This window comes from Mus musculus, chromosome 2 (genome assembly GCF_000001635.26).
Source record: "Mus musculus strain C57BL/6J chromosome 2, GRCm38.p6 C57BL/6J".
Classification (NCBI taxonomy): domain Eukaryota; kingdom Metazoa; phylum Chordata; class Mammalia; order Rodentia; family Muridae; genus Mus; species Mus musculus.
Genome location: NC_000068.7, coordinates 96,830,431 through 96,854,034, shown reverse-complemented (window position 1 = coordinate 96,854,034; position 23,604 = coordinate 96,830,431). Strand labels below are relative to the sequence as shown.

The 23,604-nt window shown below is 34.9% G+C and overlaps 1 protein-coding gene across 4 annotated transcripts in view; it reads right to left on the bottom strand.

Annotated features, from left to right (window-relative positions):
- The window catches only part of Lrrc4c (leucine rich repeat containing 4C), a 1,313,504-nt gene that overhangs the window by 777,638 nt on the left and 512,262 nt on the right, over window positions 1-23,604 (bottom strand). For all 4 annotated transcript variants that reach the window (NM_001289742.1, NM_001363047.1, NM_001363048.1 and 1 more), the window contains exon 3: window positions 23,266-23,354. The gene's annotated coding sequence lies outside the window, so the exon portion shown is untranslated. The remainder of the gene's footprint in view (window positions 1-23,265; window positions 23,355-23,604) is intronic.

Genomic DNA, 23,604 nt, shown 5'->3' with positions numbered 1-23,604 from the left:
AGAGAGGAGAGGGGAGGGAGATAATGTGAATCAGGAAGGGTTCTGTCACTTTTTTTAATCCTGTAAAAATATGTAGAGATGTGGGCGGCATGACATTTGAAGGCTTTATAGACTTCTCCTGTGAAGCCATGTGGGTTGTTGCTTTATGATTTTGATAATACTTCCTTTTATATCTGTTTTTTAATTGTCTCTACACAAAACATATTCTCAAAGAATTGAAATATAGTTAAAATTCTGAAAAATATTGTTTAAACTTTACTGTTCATAGAAAAAAGTCTCATGACATATGCAGATTTGGGAAATATTACAAAATTGCACCAATGATAAGGGAACATATGGCCATTGGATGTGTTTAACTGAGGTGTGAAACTAGACACTACTGTGCATCCTATAACACACTGGGATTCCAGAGATTAAACGAACCAAGAGGCAAGTAGTGACAAAGAAGGGACAACATGCAGACTGTATGTTGACAAAGATAAACATGCACTCTCACTCTTCATCCAACATAGATATTAAAGGATGATATTTCTAATCAGCCTTGAAGGTCAAACAATAATGTTTCAAAACACTGAATTTAAAGTTATTCTATAACCTTATATAATGTGTCCAAGATATTTTGTTAGAGGCAAACACTCTCTAGCAGTGTTTTTGAATTTGAAAATTTACAACCCAGAGTTTACAAAGTGAACACTCTCCGTTACTCCTCCATACAGTAAGGAGTAAGAAAGAGAGTCTTATACTTTGTGGTAAGAAGATGTGATTGAAGAGCAAGAAGAGATCACAAGAACCAAAACAAGGCTGACTTTGAAATTTCACTGCAGAGTGAATCCTTCATAGTCATATGAGTTGCTAAAACAGTCTGCCACCTTTTGACTAAAGACTCAATTTCCTTTTTCTGGGGTAGAAAATGAGCTCAATCTCTTATTACAAAATATGCAAGTATGTTATTTGTTTAAAAGATATATATATATATATATTTAATTTTGAGTGAAGTCCATTGTGAGGATTGTTAGTTTTAAGTTTTTAGAGGAGGGGAACAGAAAGCTTTTGGCAATCAATTATCATTTCTTTGCTGGAACAATGATATCTAATTTGTCAAATTCACTTTCACTAAGTGTGGCCAAGCTTCTATAACTGAGTAAATTTGGAGAGGGAGATAGCTCATGGAAAACTTGTCATTATGCTTTATAATATCATTGAAAAGCAAATAAAACATTGTTTCTGAGGTCAAAGGTCAAACACCTTAGCTAAACTGTTTATTCAAAAGGAAATTTTGATTTAATTCATAATATAATTTATGAAATACAATACATAGTATAATATAACATTTCCAGTAAATGTAATGATGTATAAGAAAAATTATGTTTTCTGTCTTCTTCATCTCAATGAATGCATAGTGAAATTTATATACACAAAACACATTACCAGACATGTATACATAATATTTACAGTCTAAATATATGGGTTGCATTTGCATTTATGCATGCTTGTGCTCTCTATGTATATATTATTTGCATGAAGAGAGAAACGTATAGTATAAAGACCAGTAGCGTTTGTTTATAAGAAGCTTATTATCTGCTACATATATTAAAATCTTTTGCAAAGCTGAATAGCACAGAGACTAAGTAGAGCTGAAAAAATATTATGAAACAGTAACTAAGGGAGTATATAATTGAAAACAGAATTGATGGAGTGAAAATAAACTCTTTTGTCTCCTTTTGGGACCCTTTCCTCTTGGGTCAATTCAAGGGGAGGTGCCTAGACTTACTGTAATTTGAAATGCCATAGGTGTTTGATATCTATGGGAAATATTCTATTTTATGCAAAGAAACAAAGGGAGGAGGAATTGATATGAAAACTGGTCAAGATGGAAAGAAAAAAAAGAAGAAAGAAGGAACAGATATATATATATATATATATATATATATATCTTATCTGATATGGGCCCCTCAACACATATACAGTAAAGGACTGTCTGGTCTGGCTTCAGTGAGATAGTGAGATAAGACACAGGCAACCCTTCAGAGACTTGAGACCCCAGGTCTGGTGGGGTAGGGGAGTTGGAGACATACTCTTGGAGATAGGGGCAAGAAAAAATGAATGAGGAACAGAGGGCAGACAAGGAGGAAAATAACTACTGGACTGTAAAAAGATTAAAAAATAATATGAATCAATCAATAAATAAATATTGAATCTTACTTGAAATAATTAAGGATTAGTACATATTTAAAATAAACATTGATGGTATGGTGGTGGTAGTGGTGGTGTTCTTTCTCTAACTGTCTTTCTGTCTCTGTCTCTCTAGTCTTTGTCTGTCTCTGTCTGTGTGTCTGTGTGTGTGTGTGTTTATGTGTGTGTGCACGTGTGTTTCTGTGTGTGTTTCTGTGTGTGTGAGTGTGCACACACATGCACAACTGTGCAATATTAAGAGAAGAATTTGTTTCCAGTCAAATAGCAACAACTTTTAACCTATTCAACTTGTTATCATTCCGATTTAAATGAAACCTCCAGAGACAGAGATGGGCATCTTTCCCTAAATATGCAGCTCTCAACAGTTGTGATTCAATGTTCTTTTAAAAATAAAATAACTCAGACAGGCATGGCAGAACTATGGAGCTAGTCTTTCAGGCAATTGATTGGTTGGGGAGTGGTAGATGGAACCTTTCACTATCTAATCTGCCATACAAAAATCATGCAGAGATTATGCTGTCAGAAGTTTCCCTTTAAAAAAAAAAAAACAACCTTTTTAAATTCAAGGAGGAAAATGGGGCAACCACTCTTGAAGAGACTGTCAAAATCATTTAGAAATCAAAAGATCCTACTGGAGTTTGCAGTTTCTTTAATATGTGCAGCAACTCTCTTCCTCTTAACTTAATAAGGGGTTGCGTATCCGTACAATTAAAAATAATTGCCTACTGTAAAAACTGCATTGTGATTATAGAAACATGGGGCAGAATTTATTGACGACAAGACAAAAACATCATCCGCTGAACACCCTGGAACATTGCAGCCTGTAAAACATAATTGTAGCTTCCTGCAGCGTTGGCTTTCTCTTAGTCTCCTTTCATATTCCCAGTAAAAGTAAACTGATGTCTTGATGGATCTGGAAAGGTGCCATGATTTGGCTTTAAGTGTGTTTAAATTCATGAATATATCAATGTTGCTCTTTCTGAGTCACTTAAAAGATGAAAGTGTATTCTTTTCGCTGCCTCTAAATAACCCTTACCTTAAAATCAAAAATAAAAACAACAAACCAACTAAGAAAACTTTGCTAACTATCCCCTCGCTAAACGATTCCCATTCATCAGGTAAATTATTTGTGCAGGTAGTTGCAATTGGTGTAGATAGGCTATTATATGAGATATAATTTATACTTTTTCCATCATCAAACGTAAACCTTCAATTAAAAGACATAGCTCCAGAGTGAGTACAGCATTATTTTGAGTCATGGCTATTAAAATTTAACTAATATATTGGATGTTCTTTCTCAGTTTTTCGATAAATATTTATAAATTGTACTTTTTAAAATAAAACAATGATAATGAAAGAGAAATTACGAATAAGCCAGGCTTTGTGTTTAAAATAAAAAAAAAAAAAACTTGGAAACATATTTATTTATTTATTTATTTATTTATTTATTTATTTATTTAACTTATTCACTTTACATCCTGTTCACCATCTTACCCCCCCAGTATCCCCCCTACCCTGTCACATCAAGGCTCTGGGAGGTTAGATGTTTCCCAAAACAAGCAGCGCAGCTAGAACATATCCACATACAGTCAACAGCTTTGGGGATAGTCCCTATTCCAGTTACTCAAGATCCATATGAAGACCAATCTGCACATCTGCTACATAAATGTAGAGAAGCCTAGGTAAAGCCCATGTATATTCTTTGGTTGGTGGTTCAGACTCCGAGAACCCCAATTGTCCATATTAATTGACTCTGTTGATCTTCCTGTGGGGTTCCTACCCCCTTCAGGGCCACAATCATATTCACAAGTGCCTGAAAAGAAAGCTACTCAGATATACACGGTTTTGTGATGAAACTTAGCCAAAAATGACCATTCAGTAAACAACAGCTTTGCACTGGGGGAGAGCATAAAACACGATATCTGTAGCTTGCAATTCACTCACATGACCTGATCAACAGTATTTGTTGGAGAAACATCCAAGATGTCTGTGAAATTCAATTATTTATATATTTTCAAACACTGAGCTAAAAGATTGTGGGTGAGTAGTAGCTATATTTTCTGAAGAATTTTCATTTGGAAAATTAAGTAATAGATAATAATTTTTGTGGGCATTCTTCTAAAGGAAACAATTAATTCCTATATGAACATTGCTTAGGGGCCTATCAAACTTGCTGGCCAGTAGTAGCACTTTAAACCATTCAAATGAGGGTGTGGAAATGCATATAAATGAGACACTGATTTGGGTTTAATTTATTCATTTTCTAAATAATATGCAAATTTGTGTAAACCTAGATTTTTAAAATAAGATTTACAAGCTGTAAACTCTGCAATCTGACAATTTACATGTTAATGTGGCAATTCAATTCAGCAAACATTTACTGAACTTCTAGCAAAATACTCTGCAGGGTATTTTGGACGCATTATCCACGCCATTTAGGAAGCATGCAACTAGGAGAGATAGGCCAAAGAGAGAACACTTTAGTCCCTGATCTTACATCTATCATAACAGTTTGTATACAGAGATGTCACAAATGGGGTAATAAACACTTCAAAAGTGTCTTTTCTTTATATAGAATTTACATTTAGTGTGGCATTCCTATAACATCTAATAAATATTTCTAAAGCTATAGGAGACAGAGCTAGAAATCAACATCTTCCTTTCTGAACTGCTTAAATGAGTTCATGTTATCTACTCTGGATACAGGATCTACTTTCATATTAGTCTTTCACATAGTATTAAATTTGTTTCATGCTTTGGAATACGGATTTAATTATCGGTTGGTAAACTAGCTTTATTCTACTAACTTTAATTCAATATACTTCAGCAGATAATATTTGAAGTCAACATATGAAGACATCCATTCATAGAAACATAATACAGTACATGGAAGCGTATAGAAATCTTATTTGTTAGGGTTACTATCACTATGCTCAAACACCATGACCAGAAGTAATAATCCTACTTACAGCCTAACCTTATTGAGGCATTTTCTCAATGTGGCTCCCTCTTCTCTGATGACTCTAGCTTGTGTCAAGCTGACATGGGAGAAAGTCAAACTCAAAAGAGGAAGGCTATTTAAAAGCAAAACAAGCAAATACCAAACAAAATAACCCAAAAGATAGCAGCTAAACTGTAGGACAATGAACATTTTCTAACAATGACATCCACTCATTTGACAGGTGTATTTATGGAAATAGTGAATATAGTGCAGAACGTTAAAAAGTAACGACATGAATAGCCGTGCAGTTCTTTTTTGTATGAGTTACTCTTCTGTGCCTTGCCTCTATTTGTAAAGGTGGCAGAAGAAAAGACAAAATAGGGTTCACATCTGACATCTGGTGAGCGTTCCTTGTAGTCTCTTTATGTGGGGTAGTTAACTCAATTCTCAGACGAATTTGTGTAGCAAGATGTTCTGTCTGAACCTAAATCTGTGAGTATTCTAGGAGATAGAAGATATTATTGGATCTAACAAATAGATATTAAACATCTCCTTATGTAGTGTATTACCCAAGACACATAATAAAATTAACTGCTGAAAACAAGCAGAGGAAGAAAAAAACAGGAACAAAAATGAGATCATGTAATGTAATAAAATATAGCTTTGATGATATTTGGGAGTGTAGTCTAAAAACACATACTGTCATGATGTTAACCAAATACATATATATATATATATATATATATATATATATATATATATATATATATGGTTACATATGTGTGTGTGCTGTGTATGTTGTGTATGTGTGTATATAGAGAAACATGTCTTTAAGATTTCTAATTAGTCTTAATATAGAGAAATTGGTGGAGGGTCTATTTGTAGAATTGTATTTGTGTTATATGAATAGGGGCATGAAATACATATATCAAATATCTATTAAACAACTTTATAAAATTTCATTAGGCAAGATGCAGTTATGCCATTTTGTATAAGGAAAACAAATAGAGCATTACATTTTCCAATAAGAAACTGCATAGCACAAGGATTAATTCATCGACTTGGGAAAATAAAACTGCACACATTTAATTACAAAACCACTAACTCAGCATGACATAAGCTTCAAGATGTTTTCCAGAAGTGGTAATGAACTTGTCCAACTCATTTGCACAAAGAAGAGTATTTTCAATGGATCTAGGTTAAGGCATGAATGTAGGTAAAGGAACAGAATAAAGACTAAAATATTTTTGTCAAACACAGGACCAAAGTTAAGTCATACATAGCCTCTGCAGATGTATGGATGAACTAGTGTTCTTCCTTGTAGTAAGGGACTCTATTGACATCCTAGTAGTATATAGTCACTAATGTGCATATCCTAAATGAAAGGGGTCTTTTAAATTATCCTTGCAGTATCTTCATCTGCACAAGTTTTTGTATTATTGTATATATCACAACTTCCATCAAATATTAAAAATTAAAAGAGGATTAAATTAATAAACTTTAGTATTTTTAAAACATCAGTTGTGTGGGTGGGTAAATTTAAGGGTATTTGTTAGCACAAATTATTTGTGCACCACTTTAAATTCCAACTGCAATTCTAGAACATACAAATAATGATTCACGACATCTCTTGTATAGCTTTAGAATTTCCAAGTGTCTTACCTACTTTTAATCTCTACTTTTCCACTTTGCTGATGCATGCCGTAATTAAGTATATACTTGTATAAAATCTATCTGTGGCCATATTCAAAACACTTCACATCTGAGTGAAGATATGGTGAGCAGGAATCCAATGAGCAGTGAAATTTGATGAATATAATGATATATTTTTTATTGATTTCTTTATTTAAACTTTATAGATCAAGATTAATATGTGTGTGTCTTTAGGTAAATAGGAAATGAACTTTTCCTCATATATCGTGAATTCTCAGAATGATTCCCCTAATTCAGTCGTCTTTGTGACCATAATGGAAAATAAATGAAATAGAAATTTAAATTTTAACTGCAATAGGTTGTTCCTGCATAGCTAATTAGGTAATTCTCCCTAAAGAATTTTTTTCAAAAACCATCTAGACTGTTTATTAGAGAACATTTCCGTTTAACCAATGGCTACTCAGTTTCTACAAATAACTAAACCTGAAACTGATTATAGAACATGAATTTTTTCAAGTTAAATCATGACAATGTCCTATGGTGCATAAGCTCCAGTTGCTAAAGACTATTGGGGCATTTGTAATGAATTCTGTGTGTTTTGATAATTCTGGTAGATTTCACAGAGTAAGAGAGTGATCATGGCTTCTCAGCTTTAGATCTGAATCCAAACCCTAAACTTCTGATTTATACCTGAGGGAATTTATTGTAGTGAAGGCTAATTTTTTCTCACCTTGGAGAAATATATTTTAAAAACACATTATCTTATTTAATGTTTTGGGGTAAATTGACAAAATAAAGGATAACCAGGGTCCTACATCTCAGTATTGCAAAATACAATAAGCTCTAACAATAGCCTTTAAGTGGAAGTCATACCCTACATGGATATTCAGTCTTTGCATTACTCAAAACCAGTGTAAGAAAAGCAAAAACAGTGTGGTATTGATATAATTCTGTTGCTGGATTTATGTTTACTTAGCTGAGCAATAAGGTCTCATGCCTGCTTTGAATGTGGGTGCTTTCAAAAAATATGTGTTAATAAAAGAACTCAGTATCAGTGTGCTGAGTACATAAAAACCACATTAATTGCTCTGATCAGTATATAAGGAGTTCATTGAAAATTTCATTCCTAAGAATTTCCCATATGTATATGTATAAATAATAAGATTTAGGACATATCACTTCATGTCATCCAAGCAAAAAAAAATTATTAAACAATTTTGTTATGAATACTTACACGCATACGTACACACACACTAGTATTACAAGCTGTAACATAATGCTGATATATGTAGTGCTTATTTGGCATTGAACAAAAATATAATGCCTGATAATTTTTACACAAAGGTATAAACACATACACACATACACACACACACACACACACACACACAAAGGCGCACACAGGAACACAAAACACATCCAATGTAGCTGTCTCTGACATCCATACTTAAGGATCTACTATTGTATGTATTTTCATTCATTCACCCATTTTTTTTCTTTCATTAAATTTTTAAATTGGAATATTTGCTCACATTTAACAAATTTTCAACTCAGATTATCTTTGAGTATGTATGCTTGGGAACCTGAGATTTATAGACAGAAATTATCTTCCCTGAATGTCAGTCAGAAGCAGAGCTATCTGTATCTACTGCACACATCTTCCTTTTATCCAAATTTTCTCCCTCTAACCACCTGGTTCATTTAAACTAAGTACAAAGGAAGAAATTATATCTCTTTTTAAAAATCTATGTTCCTTAAGTCTTAAAGTATGTTTGACTAATTTGAGCTATTTAACCATCTGCAGTACTAAAGTAGAAAATTTATCATTCTTTGCCATGTCAAAGCATTTTCATGTGAAAATAAGTTAGCTCCATATGCTTATTTCTGATTCACAGTATTTAATACCTTCTGTAATATTTAATAATCTTGAAGTTAGCAATTGATTCATTAGTTCATAGGAGGGATTTTTCTTGCCTCAAATACTTGCTCCCCTGATGCAGTATTTTTCAATTCAAATAGAATATTTGGAAAATATTTTAAACAATATGAACAAATAAATAGGTTGCATTAATGAGTGGACATATGAGCAATAATGACAAAAACATATGGATATTGAATGTAAATAACATGATTCTCAATGATCACTGGTTTAATTTGATATTTGAGTTTTGGATATTTGCAGAACACACAATGCTAGAACAGCTAGCCTTTGTGATAGAGACAGGAGGATTAGGTGTACAAATCTACTACTTCTGTGCAGCAATTTCAAGGCAATCTGGGCTACATGAAATCCTGTCTCAAGTCAATAAAATACTGAACAAGAAGAAGAAGAAGAAGAAGAAGAAGAAGAAGAAGAAGAAGAAGAAGAAGAAGAAGAAGAAGAAGAAGAAGAAGGAAGAAGAAGAAGAAGAAGAAGAAGAAGAAGAAGAAGAAGAAGAAGAAGAAGAAGAAGAAGAAGAAGAAGAAGAAGAAGAAGAAGAAAGAAGAAGTTAGACAAATAATGTTAGATTAAGGACTTTAAAAATCATTGTTTTCATTTAAAGAGGGATACACATCTAATATAATCAAGACATAGCACCCTACCTCATCAATAATATCCCAAATCAAAACCCATCTTCCATTAGTTGATAAGTTTTAAGAATAGGATACTTACAGTCTCAGTAAATTCTCAGTTATTTTAAGACTTCCCTAATTATTGGAGGTGGGGTGAATGTATATATGACAGAAACCAGTATCAAAGAAACAAAAATTTATAGGAGTCATGCTAACCACAAGAAGCATAGAACATTTTAAATTACCATTCATTCATTATCTCTCTATCAAAATAAAGAAACCTTTCAAACACTCTATAATTTTCTATTCTCCAATTAACTCCACATTCCTCAATTCTAATCAGATCAATTGTGTTTGCATTGACTTTTGCAGTATTATTCATCAGAAATGGTCACATATTTAGAACAACAAGACAGTGGATGTATTATCCTAACCATTCTATATGGTATGATATCTAAAAGGAGAATCCTTCATAGTAAAATTGATACCAAGTTTTGAAAAGAGTTATCAAAAGCTCTATTTGTGATGGTGTGACCACTGCTTATGAGTTGACAGACATTCCATAGAATTAAAGAGTTTCATCTTTGGTGGTAAATTATAGTATAGAGTGTTCATACTCTGACTTGTTTCTATTTAGTAATACACCGGGGATAAAAAAAAGAAGAGTCCATAAGGTAATTAGCCAATTAATATTAATTGAAAAGGATAAAGATATTTAATGATTTCAGAGGATTGCAGCACGAAATGAAATACAGAAAAATGGCTCTCATCCATAGTCCCCAGGGAAAAAAGATTCATAAGGAATGATCAGAACTAAGAGCATCATAACCATGGTTAACAGGTTGGAAGAGATCAGCATGTGAGCTGCCGGTGTCCACTACTGTGTATCAATTAATCCTTTCAAGCAGAAAATGAGAGGCAAGACTATGTTTCTCTTAATGGAGTTTATGTGCTCTAGAATCCCTTATTTCAATTTAAAAAGAATAAGAACTGAAAGGAATCTAAATAGTTATATCAGAAATTAAGAAATATGCCTTTACAAGACTAGGAATGGGAGTGGGTGGGTTGGTGAGCAGGGGGAGGGGAGGGGATAGGGAATTTTGGGGAGGGGAAGCTAGGAAAGGGGATAACATTTGAAATGTAAATACAGAAAATAGCTAATAAAAAAAGAAAAAAATATGCCTTTAAAATACTTGTAGACACAGTGTGTCAGAACCACAGTGAGAAGGAGTCAGTTAAGCCTTTGAGATTGGATATTTTGTTTTTAAAGAAACGCATTGGTACAGAAAACAGGTTCCAAACTCTTTCTTCATTTACCCAGACACCACATTCTTGAAGGTACTTAGAATGTATCAAAGAAAGGTGATTTAATAAAAATGAAAGACTCTGTAAGGAAGGATAAAGGTCAATATCAAAATAACTACATTCATAACAGACAATTGATCTATAATGGTCAATGAGAAAGAAAATGCTCAGTATTACCAGTCATTAGTAAAATACAAATAAAAGTCACAATGAAATAATTTTTTCACAAATATTATCACCTACTTTCAAGTGATAATAGCTACTGGCAAGGATGAGAAAGAGAAGGACCCTTGCATGCTCTATGAACCAATATAAATCAATATAGCCATTATGGAAATCAATACTTACCCCCTCAGAATATTAAGCATAGAATAACTAAAATGCACATTAGAAGTGCCGATCCTACTACTGTTTGAATAGTTATAAGAAATTAATGTATACTGAAAAAATATCAACTTTTAGTGTGAATTATAGCATTATTTTTAGTCTCCGAGGAAGAGAAAGAACACAAGCGCCCATTAAATAAAGAACAGCTAAAGAAAATGTATGTGTAATTAATCAGCATCCGACTATAAAACTGAACTAAATTCTGTCATTTCATACAGCACAGACTAAGGCACAGAATGTCAAGTATTATATACTCACAACTGATCACACACAAAAGAGGCAGGTTGGTAAGTTTTTCAATAGAGAATAAATCTTATGATATGCGGAGGAGTATACAGTAAAGTTACTATAATTAAACTATGTACAAAAATTCAAAATGCTGGAAAAACTATTTTAAATGCTTTAACTCAAAAACATAAATATTTCAGAGCTATATTCAACCTGCACTACTATTCCACAATAAATGAATGCATTTATTAACATGTCTCAGGGTCACACTGCTGTGATGAAGCATCATGACCAAAAACAACTTAAGGAAAAAAGGAATTATTGGGTTTACATATTCTGAGTCACAGTCCTTTATGAAAGGGAAGCCAAGTCATGAACTTCAACCTGGCAGGAACCTGAAGGCAGTAACTGATTCAGAAGCCTTGAAAGTATGTTGTTCACTGCCTTGCTCAGCCTGGTTTCTTATAGAACTCACTACGACCATCCCAAGAATGTTCCAACCAACAATTTAGGTTCTTCCCTACCAACCACCATTTGAGAAAAATGCCTTAATGGTTTACCTGATTACAGACTGATCTTATGTAGGCATTTTTTTTAGTAGAAAAGTACAATTTATTTCCTTGTACCATAGTAATTGAAAGGTCATGAATCATGTCCTAAAACTGCCTCCCTGTGTATAATCATTCACACATATACTTTACTTCATTTTTACCATTATCTCATGGAGAGTCTTTTATGAAGAACAACTGAAAGCCATGGAGGCATTTTCTTATCTAAGGTTCTCTTCTTTCAAATGGCTTTATCTGTGTCAAGCTGAAAAACTATCTTGGACAGCACATGTTAGGATACATCATTAATATTCACAAGATTATAATTTTAAGAATTTGTTCAAAAAAGTTTGGGTGAAAGGGGGAATAGCAATATTTTCACAAGAACTATGAGGACTAGTCTTGGTTATCAGCTTGACTACATCTGAAATAGACTACATTACAGAAATTGTGGGCACACCTGCTTGTTTTGAACTGAGTGAATCCTTTACTTCTTATCTTGATCTTTGAGGCAGGAAGACAAGACTTTGATGTGAGCCATACATTCTGTTGAAAGCCTTAGTTTGCATTTTATTATTGTAAAGGGATATCATGACCATGGCAACTCATAATGAAAAACCATTTAATTGTGGCTGTCTTACACTTTCATAGGATTAGTCCACTATTATCATGATGGGAAGTATGGCAGCAGGCATGCATATATAGTGCTAGAAAGGAGCTGAGAGTTCTACATCTTGATCATCAGGCAGCAGAATGAAGACTGTTTGTCACACTGGGTGTAGCTTGAGCTTATATAAGATGTCAAAGCCCATCTCCACATTGACATGCTTCCTCCAACAAGGCCATACCTCATCCAATAAGGCCACTTGTCCTCAGACTCCCTATGTCCAAGCATTCAAACACATACCTGTGGGGCCATATTCAAACCACCGCAATGACATAGAAGAAGGAATTGCTCTTTTCCTGCTTGCTCTCACCTTGCTATCATATTTATTCCTTCACTGGCATTAAAGCCTTCTTCAGAACTGAGGAACATAGGAAAGACCACTGAGACATCCAGCCTGGTGGACTGAGCAACTACTACTGGATTCTTGGACGTTCAACCTACAGCCAGCCATTGTTGGAGTAGCTGAATCGAAGCCTGTAAATTATCTGAATAAATCCCATGTTTCTGTGTGTGTGTGTTTGTGTATATGTGTGTATAGGGCAGTGGGCTGTGCAAAGATAGCCTGGTCTCCAGTAGAGCATAGGTCTTGAACCCCAAGAGACCCAATGGGAGGTGATTCCACCTCCATGGGATGGAAGGTTTCCATCATCTATCCTGGACCCCTGACTTCTGTTGAAGTTACCACCTTCACAGCCCCCACAGGAGAGGTGTGTGACTATCAGTCATGCAGACAATGTCCCAAGCTCCTGGCATTCTAGCCAGGTATGCCTCCCCACAGTTACCTGATAGCCCAGCCCACTATGAAAGGACCTGCTTGGCCCCTACTTGCTCTCTTTAAGCTCTAGCCTTTCTTACTCCCCTCTCTAGACCTCTTTATTTCGCACTCTCTCTCCCTTTCCCCCTCTCTCCACATGACCATGGCTGGTCTCTCTCTCTCTCTCTCTCTCTCTCTCTCTCTCTCTCTCTCTCTTCTTTTTTTAAATATTTTATTAGATATTTTCTTTATTTACACTTCAAATGCTATCCCGAACGTTCCCTGTACCCTCCCCCCGCCCTGCACTCATACCCACCCACTCCCATTTCTTTACCCTGGCATTCCAGACAAGGAGGGGCACTTCATACTCATCAAAGGTAAAATCTACCAAGATGAATTCTCTCTCTCTTTCTATCTTCTCTCTTTTTCTCTGACTTTCCACAATAAAGCTCTAAATCATAGACTGTCTCTGCTAATCAAGGCCACCTTGCTTGAAAGAAGGGATAGGCTTTCTCCTAATGAGCCACATCTAACCTCCCACCAGATGGCCTTCCTGTGTTGCAGCCATGGACCTGACCAAAGACTCTCTGTGGGAACCACCTAGTGCCCTCTCTTCTTGCCCTCTCCTCCCTTCTACCCTGGGGCTGACCAAGCTGCCTGAGCTGCATTGGAGGGGGGGGGGGCATTCTGTTCTCAGCTCTTCGGTGGTATTTAGCATGGGATGCCCAAGGCTGAGAATATGGTACTTAGGGCTGCTCCTTGTCCATCCCCCAGCGAGCTGAGATTATGTGGCTTCACACAGCCAGACACCTACGTGGGCCACATGGAAAGCATGTGGCAGTCCTTCCATGTCTGCTCACCCAGAGCACAGGAAATCTGGTTGGATGCGGGTTTTATCCCACTCCCTTTATCCCTCGGGCGCCCTCTACCCCTCAAATAGCATACACAGACATATGCATTTCATTCTATAAGTTATATTACTCTAAAGGACCCTGATAAATTAAAGACTTTAAGATACAACTTTACGAATTGTAAAATCGCTCAGGGAGAGTAGTACCTAATTATGGAACATATCTAATTCCCAGGAAATACTCTGTTTTTTGTATAAAATTGTGAAGGGACATGTTTCCTTTGGTTCTCAGGTCTGTGTCAAAGTCACACAGAGTCAGACTCTGTAAAGAGGTCTCAGAGAACAGAGGTGATCTCTAGGCAGTGACAACTAGAAGCCATGCTTGCCTGTGATACAAATAAATACGTTGTGAGTAGGAGGCTCATTGGTCAAGCAAACTTTATACGCCCCAGTATAGGGGAACGCCAGGGCCAAAAAATGGGAATGGGTGGGTATTGGAATGGGGGGGGGGAGGGAGGGGGACTTTTGGGATAGCATTGGAAATGTAATTGAGGAAAATATGTAATAAAAAAAAGAAAAAAAAAGAAATTAACGGTTTGAGTTGTTAGTGACCACGGAGAGGAAGCTTCCATAATTTTTATTTGCCTTCTTCACATCACTGCTTTTACGTGCCAGTCCTATTCTGATATAAAGATTCTAACAACTGCACTCAGCCCATCTGATTTGACTCTTCTTTGAAACAGATAAGTATTCTATCACTGCCAAATCAGACAGGAACTTTATCACGAAAGAGAAATTTTACCATGACTTTTCCCTCATTTTCTTTATCTTGGCAAACAATAGGGATCCAGGGAGTAACTGTTAACCAAACTAATAACAGAGATAAGATGATTGGCAGGCCCCTCAGTCAACTTAAAAGTTTTTGTAGTGTTCAGGAAAGTGTTCAAAACAAGTGAGATTTGGGAGTTATTATAAAATATGGAAGGATGTTATCCTACTGCATGCAGTGTGAAATTAAGGGTATTATAGGATGAATTACTACAGGAGATAGGGAGTAGGATTTTACTAAGAGAACCATGTTGAACCTCAAGACTATCATTTTCTAGCTGGATAATCATAAAGAAAATTCTTATATCACTGTTATTAGTGCTTTTCTTACATATAAAATAAAGATAATTTATCATATGTACAGTTTCTGCTGTATGGGCTGTATGGTAAACATTAAATTTGAGGAAAATTATGACTAAAGAGACTTGAAAACAAAATTTGAAATTTTGTTTAAATCCAGGTCAGTGACTATAATCTTAGTCTACCAGCTAGAATACAAAATATACTGAAAACTTTACTCAGGAGACAGAGGCTTGCAGATTTCTTAGTTCAAAGAGAGTCTACAGAGCAAGTCTCAGGACAGCCAAGTTTAGGCAATAAAGGAATCGCTGAAAATAAAATTTAAAAAGGAAAAGATTGTAAAGTTGTAATAGAACAATGGGGCTATGTTCCTGCCCCAGCAAGCAGCAGAACTGAGATGCTTTGGCTGGCTTTAGAGTCAAGAGTAGAAGAGGTAACTTGAACAAATGACACTGGTTAGCTGGAGCTAAGAAATTACCTGTTATTAAAAAGAGAGCAGCATCATCACTGAAATAGAATCTTCTGGGAAGTGTATTCTGAGATGACAAAGTAATTGTGTTCCAGAGATAGACCTTGTAATGGCAGCCAAGCTTGGTAATGTGTAAGAATCTCAATTGTTATACTAGTTTTGAAGGGGTGATGAAGAGCAACTGCTGCTTGACCCTTTGAAAGGTCATGAAACACCATTAGGAAACATTCAATGACAGGACTGAAGGGGTCATGCTAAGAAGTTGAGGCTTGGTACCACAAAGATAGCCTATGAAAGGTTATTGTGAAAGTTGCATGGAAGACCACAGCATATTGGAAATGCCGTTAACAGAGAGTGACCATCAAGAACAGCAGCAACAGTTGAGTGGAGTCAAAAAGAGCCTAGAGTGTTACAGAGGGCAAAGCTAGAGAAGTGACCCAAGCCCTTTAAAAGAGCCCAGATGATCATTGTCAATCCCAGTCACTGGAACAAGAAACTGTAAAGTTGAATTGCTTTTGAGACCCCAAGATGTTAGCAATGCTGAAGGATACCTGAAGAAGAAAGCTTCAAAAGGGAGTAGAAACTGCCCCCCACCTCAAAAAAAGATTGTGTTGCAGTCAACAATGGTGAAAGGAGTTGGAGATCTGAAGAACATTTTGACATTAATCATGAAGATGAAGAATATGGAGTCTGCCCAGATAATTTCTGCTCTTACTTTGGTCTAGTATTTCCTCACTATGCTCCCATACTTTGGAATGGTAACGTTGGAAGCATCTGATCTGGTACTTTTTATCATTTATTTTGATTTTATAAGGGATTAGAGTAAAGAGATTGTATGAATTTCAGAAGAGATTTTTAACTTTTAAACATTGTTTAGATTGTGAAGTGGTATGGGAACTTTTAAGTTGAACTAATTGCATTTTGACTTCTGTTATATCTACAAGCTTCTGGAGGCCAGGGAGTGGAATGTGATGTTTTAAATAGGTTTGGTCCCCATAGATCCATGTCCCAATGCTTGTCCATAGTGAGTGGCACTATTCAAAGGTGGGTGGGAGGTGTGGGAAGTGTGTTGCTGTGGTGGCAGGACTTTGAGGGCTCACATATATGCCTATGTCTGGCCAGTGTGACACACAGTCCTCTTTTGCTGCCTGCTGATCAAGATGTAAAACGTGTCTGCTCTAGCACCATGTCTACATGGATGCTGCCATGCTTCCCACCATGATTATACTGGACGGACACTCTAAAACGGTAAGCCAGCCCCAAGTAAATGTTTTCCTTTATAAGAACTGCCCTGGTAATGTTGTCCCTTCATCGCAATGAAAGTTTAACTAAGCCATAGCCTAATTTAGATAAAAGTAAAATCAATATACTTACTGAAAGTAGATCTAAGGAGAGGCACAGTAGGTAAAACCACTTGCCAAAAAGCCTGAAGATCTGAGTTCAATCCTTGGGGCCCATATATTGGGGCAAGAACTGAATCCAGAAAATTGTCTTACTTCATCTACATGCATGTTGGGTGACACACATGCCCACACATATACATTTACACGCATGAAATATAAAAAGAAATAAATGTAGTTATAGATTGTTGGTAAAATGTATAGGACCAATAAAATTTAAAATGCCAAAAACTCAATCACAAAATAAATAGGTGCTGTGATGCCACAAAATATAAAATCTGTGTCAATTTTGTAGCTGCTAAATTGGAATGAAGCAGAGCCAGTTTTTTCTCTTAGGCATATTCTTCAATTGGATAATTTTTTTTCTCGAAACATGTTATTAAAGGCTTTTCTGCAGTCACAAATGGATTCAAAGCAAAGAGCATATTGATTAAATGTAATTTCTATTATTGCAATAAATGGTGTTTTTTCCTGCAAGTGCTGAGTACTCAGTGACATGCGATTGACTTATTATACTTGACTTCAGGTTTACACACATAATGGTTTTATTGGAATTACTGGGACAAGAATGTGTTAGTGTGTTTCCAAATGTATTTTCACCTGTGTGTTAATGACTGTGTAGTTATGCATTTGTGTATGCACATGTGTGTCTGTGTGTGCATGTATGAGTGTGTATGAGTGTGTATGAGTGTGTGTGTTTATTTGTTTTCCGTTACTATGAGATGCAGCAGAATCATTTTTTTTTTAAAATGTAAGTGGAGGAGGAAAAATTCATTTACTCTTAATACTGTTTCCTAAGGAATCGAGGTATATTTTCCTTTATTAAGTAATATACATTCCCGTACTCAATAAACATAAAAGGTTAAAAGAGAAATGGGCCATATATATATATATATATATATATATACATATATGTGTATATATATGTGGTATATATATGTGTGTGTGTATATATATACACACACGTTAACCTCAGTATGGAAGTAAGTAAGGATGGAATTAATTTCTGTCTCTTGTGTTTTACTATTTAAATTTTATGGTGTTTTGTTGTAATTTTAATAGGTAAAACAAAAATAATTTCTAGATGTCATGAGAGAGGTAAAGTTTAATTTTTCTTTCAGAGATCACTGCTGTGTACATACATATACACATATATAGACATAAACATATATCTCATGTAAAACAGACACACACAAACACAACTACACATATATGTATTTTCATATATACATACATACATACATGTATATATATTTCATATATATTCACATTTCATATATACATGTATATATACATAGGAACAAACATGCACATATATGCATGCATATAAATATGTACATACATACAAACAGATACATAGAAACAAATATAAACACAAATAAAATATTACCAAATAAGAGACCATGGTATTTTATATATTATGCAAAAGAAATGCTTAATGAAAACTAAATTTTTTAGCAATGCTATATACGATGTGACTCAATTTTATGATTGAAAATTTTTCGACAAAATGTGCATCTTAGAATTAATGAGACTTGCTTAATTCACTATCTGGAAATAGGTTCATCTTAGGATATCACTGTGATGGAATCAATTTATAGTTTTAAACCTGTTTTGAACATCTACTTTCCTGCATAACAGATAAAACAAGGGCTTCTCTGGAACTTAGCCTTTATAGAGATATCTAAGAGAAATTATAAAATAATTGCAAATATTATTTTTGCACTCTGTGAAAAAAATCAGAACCTCAAGATGATACACTATGTTAATCTTGTTTTAGGCTAGGATTATAAAAATAAATAAATAAATCCCTGCTACAATTATTCAGTTTTCCACAGTAGGCTTATAATTCCTCCCACAATTCCATAGGAACAGCTAAATTGAAAAGTCTAAAATGCTGTCAGTGGGTGGTTGAGTAATCTCCTCCAGTGTTAAGTTTAATATCAAGAATTGCCTCTTCGAACACAAACAATAAAAAGTGTTCAAAGGCTAATTCTGTAATTTAATAACCAAGCACGTTTCTCATTTGGTTTCTCTGCAGATGAAAGACATCTAATGTGATTGGTTTTACACGTCTCTTCTTTAAAAATGGAAAACATCAGCAAATTGGCAAAATAATGTTCTGACTCATTGAAAACCAGCACCCCTATGAAGACCACCACAAAAGGCCTCTTTTTTGGAAAAAAAAAAAAAAAAAAAAAAAAAAAAAAAACAACAACAACCAAAAAAAGACCTCTTTTGGGAGATGTGCATACACAGCACACTAATTCCCTTATAGGAAAATCAAGATTTGAACGGAGTTAACTTGTAGCCATATTAATCTTCTAGATTCAAATACCTTTTAAAAAGATGAACCAAGTGGATGGAAATTGGAGTTGATTCTCCTAGAAGATTCAGAGTTATACTGTGTTGTTCATTTATAGGAAGACAAGAGAAAAATTCACCTGCTACAGACCTTCACAGAATTCAACTCCTCCGGCTTGTTTAGAGACCAATTTAAATGAGTAGAGGAAAATGGGAACCTTTCAAATGCACTACAGTTTTTTTTTTCTCAATAAATATCTGTTTAAATATCTGCTGTTTTAAGAGAAAAACAGTTGCTTTTTAACTTCAACTGTTACAATTAATTTGATAATAATCACTAATCATAATTATAATTTTACAGAGTTCCAATCAATACAATGCCAGCTAAAGAGCTGTGAAGAAAGGCAGAATATCTTATTCATGAGGATAAGCAGAACAGTAAGATCATGTGAAGAAGTGTTTTCAGCCAAGCTATTTATGCCACTCTGCTGCCTTGTATTACTATGTAGCCTTCACACAGTTGTGCTAATAAAAATGTCCACGAATGCCTCATATGTAGATTAACTTTACTCTTTATATTTGTACTGTAGAGCATATTTATTCCATATATATTTAAATTGACTAAAAAATCGTTTTCAGCAGGTCCTTTGGAGATCTGGGAAAGATGTTGATTTCGTAAGTGATGGCAACTTTGAGAAGAATATGCCCTAGTGACCTTGAATGGGAAAGAGGGATGCCTAGAAATATGGCTGATCCTGACCTTGAGAAAATCTTCACTATTGTTGTTGTCTCTGCATTAATTTTTAAATTTATTAAAAAGATTTTTAAAGAAAGTCAAAATTAAAATAAAGATACTCTACATATTATTTTATGTTGCAGGGCTAGGCAATCTCTTCTGAGGTTGTATAACCATGGTCCATGGTGCTTGCCAGGTATTTATAGGATCCTGTCTTTGCTGCTAAAAGTTTTTGACTGTGCTTTGTGAATAAATCATCTTTGCAAATTTCAGTCTGGGAATGAGTGGCCTATGTGCATGGACATCATTCAAGTCACCTTAGCTAAATATGAAGTATAAGGACAGTTAACATTCTAAAATTTTGTAGCAGAAAAATAAAAATTAATTCCAACACAGTTTTCCTAAACAAATTGTTTCTGTGTCTATAAAGCTACCACTAATGAAAAAAATCTGAATAGTTAATTAAAAAAATAATTTAGCCCTCAAGCCACCAAAGAATCATTATTGACTTGCTTTATTGTTTCTAGGGAAAGGCCTGGCAGAAGTATGTCATGGAAAAACTTTAATTCATGAGAATGTTTCAGTGTATACAACCCCAGGATAGGCACAAGGTGCCAGATACATTTCAAAATATAAAACCCAGGGCAAATTAACTCAATACAGGTAAGAAGATACATCAAAAAACAAAAACTAATCCTTCTTTAGCCTTAGGTGGGGACAAAAATTTAATAAAATCAAGAGGACCAAGACAACTGCTGTGAACACATGACACTAAGATATGAGGGCTGTGATGGAGCATGCTCTTAATCTCTTTAATCCCAACTTTCTCCAGGAGGCAGACCCAAGAAAAGATCTGTTCAAAGTCACCCTGACCTACAAAGTGAGTTCAAGAACAGCCAAAGATGTTACACACAGAGAATCCCTTGGAGGGGAGGGGAGGGGAGGGGAGGGGAGGGGAGGGGAGGGAAGGGGAGGGGAGGAGAGGGGAGGGGAGGGGAGGGGAGTTGAGGAGAGGAGAGGAGAGATGCTCGGTAGCTGTGTTTATAAAACCTCAGCATTCAGTTTATTAAACAATGTCTGTATAACAACAGCATCAGACTGTATGCCAATGTGGATGAGGAAAATTTTACAAAGCCCCACCTGAAGAACAACAGGCAATCAAGGGGGTGATGAGAGCATAAGAAAGAAGAATTGATTTTATCGAGGAAAAAGCCCCCCACAAAGTCTGTCTGGTGCTAAGCAGTCATAACCAAACACCTAAAAATAAGAGGAAGAGGAGGAGGAGGAAGAGGAGGTGGAAGAACTGGAAAGAACAAGTAAATTTGACCAGCAAATCTGGAAAGCAGGGAAGGATTACATAAAGGCAGGACTGATTATCCAGAATCTTGAAACACTTTGTAAGTGTCTTATTTTATGTAGTATTAGTTGCCTTTATTAGAAACATAAAGAGACTGCAAGAGGATTTTATTTCCTTCACAATGACTTAATCAATGGCCACTCAGTTTTAAGTGGCTACAACTAATTTGTTAGATTTCTGCTCCCAGATATTTTCCTACATATCTGTCTTCAGCAAAATCATTAGATTCACCTTAAGCCCTATGTTTGTTTCTTCTCTGATTGTGTTGACTCACAGGAGTTACAGTTCACTTATTTATTTACATGGGATTTTATTAAAGTTGCATGCATATACACACACAAGACATGTATATTCAGAAATCAAATTGGTAAGTATTGTAAAAATCTAATAGCACATTGAACTAACCAAGATTAAAAGTATGGATTTGTGTATATGTATATACATCATTTGAATTAACAAATACATTTAATTATTTGATAATAGACCACAAATGGTTATATAATAATATACAGAATAGTATAATTTCTTCAATATAGAACTTAAGTTTTTTAAGTAATTTCAAGACTGCTTATATATATATATATATATATAAGACTGCTTACAGTAAGCTGCCCTATGAAATAGCCAAATTTTCATTTCAGGAGCCGAATATTTTATCAAAGATAATACTGATATGGTTGGAAATATGCCAGAGACCCTTTTATTACCTAAAGATAGCAATTAAAGTGACTAATAATTATTGATAAGTTAAACTCTTATCCAACAGTTAGTGAGACTAGCAAAATAGCTAAATTAATTTCCCTGATTAGAAAGGGCTGAAATGTAGAAGTGATGTGAATAAATTATGATAAAAGACAAACAAGCAAACTTGAAACATTGCTCTAAGTTGAACACAGGGGAAAATTTTTATAAATTGTTACACTTCTGAGTAGAATTTAAGCAGTGTTTCAAGGTAAATTTTAACAGTCAAATAGAATAGAAATGGGATGAAAGCCTAAAATTGTCAAAATAATATTTGAGATGCCACTACTTCTTTGTTTAATTATTTCTCTATTTATTTATCTGGATATTAAAGTGCGAAATGGTTTCACACTGCAGCCTAGGCTATGTCAGAACTCAGAATATAGCCCAGGATGCCCTTGGTCTTGCTGCAATCCTTTTGTCCCACCTTTCTCTGTACTGGGATTACAGATATGTGCCAACAGCCAGGATGATCTGTCACAGTTTAGACACTGTTTGAAGAACTGGAAATACACACAAAGCAAAACAAAGTCATTCATTCCCTTGGATTTCACTGTGTATTGACAAATTACTGTCATCTCTTTAGATAAATGCAAATTCACAAAACACTAATGTGTGTGTATATGTGTGTGTGTGTGTGTGTGTGTGTGTGTGTGTGTGTGTATATATATATATATATATATATATATATATATATATATATATATATATATATGATAGATTGATGGATAGATAGATAGATACATAATATGGAGAGAGAGAGAGAGAGAGGAGAGACTGAAGAGGATATTGAAGTGAAAGAAGGTTGCTTTGTTTGCTGAGACCTGAGACTACAGGTTATTATCCTGGAAAGCTGTGAAAGAGACTGCTTCAAAGTTCTCCTCATAGGGGTTTACAATCTCACCCAACTCCCTAGCAACAGGATGGCCAAGGTCCAGTACTCAGCAAATAACCATGCTAATTCTCAAATATTTTCATTCCCAAGACTCTTTGCAAATCACATGAGATGATTCTCTTTATTTCTTAAATATGCTGTTCAAGTTATACTCACATGAGTTTAGAGTGTCAATGGAAGCTCCAACTTCCTCAGCTCCACTCTCTCTGGGTAAACAAACAGGCATGCCATCAAGTGAATCATTTCTAGGAAAAAGAGAATATTTAAATATGACATTAATCTTAAGGAAGTTAGTAAGAAACTTCAGCAAAACTATTTGAAAATAAAACCTGTGTGTGTATGTGTGTGTGTCTGTGTGTGCTGCTTCATACTTGAGGCTTTTTCAAGATTACAAGAGGATAGTTATGTACACAAACATAATACTTGCTTCTGTAAAATATCTTCCTTTATCAAGACTTTTAAATATATTGCTGAGCACTATTTTCCTAAGGAGAA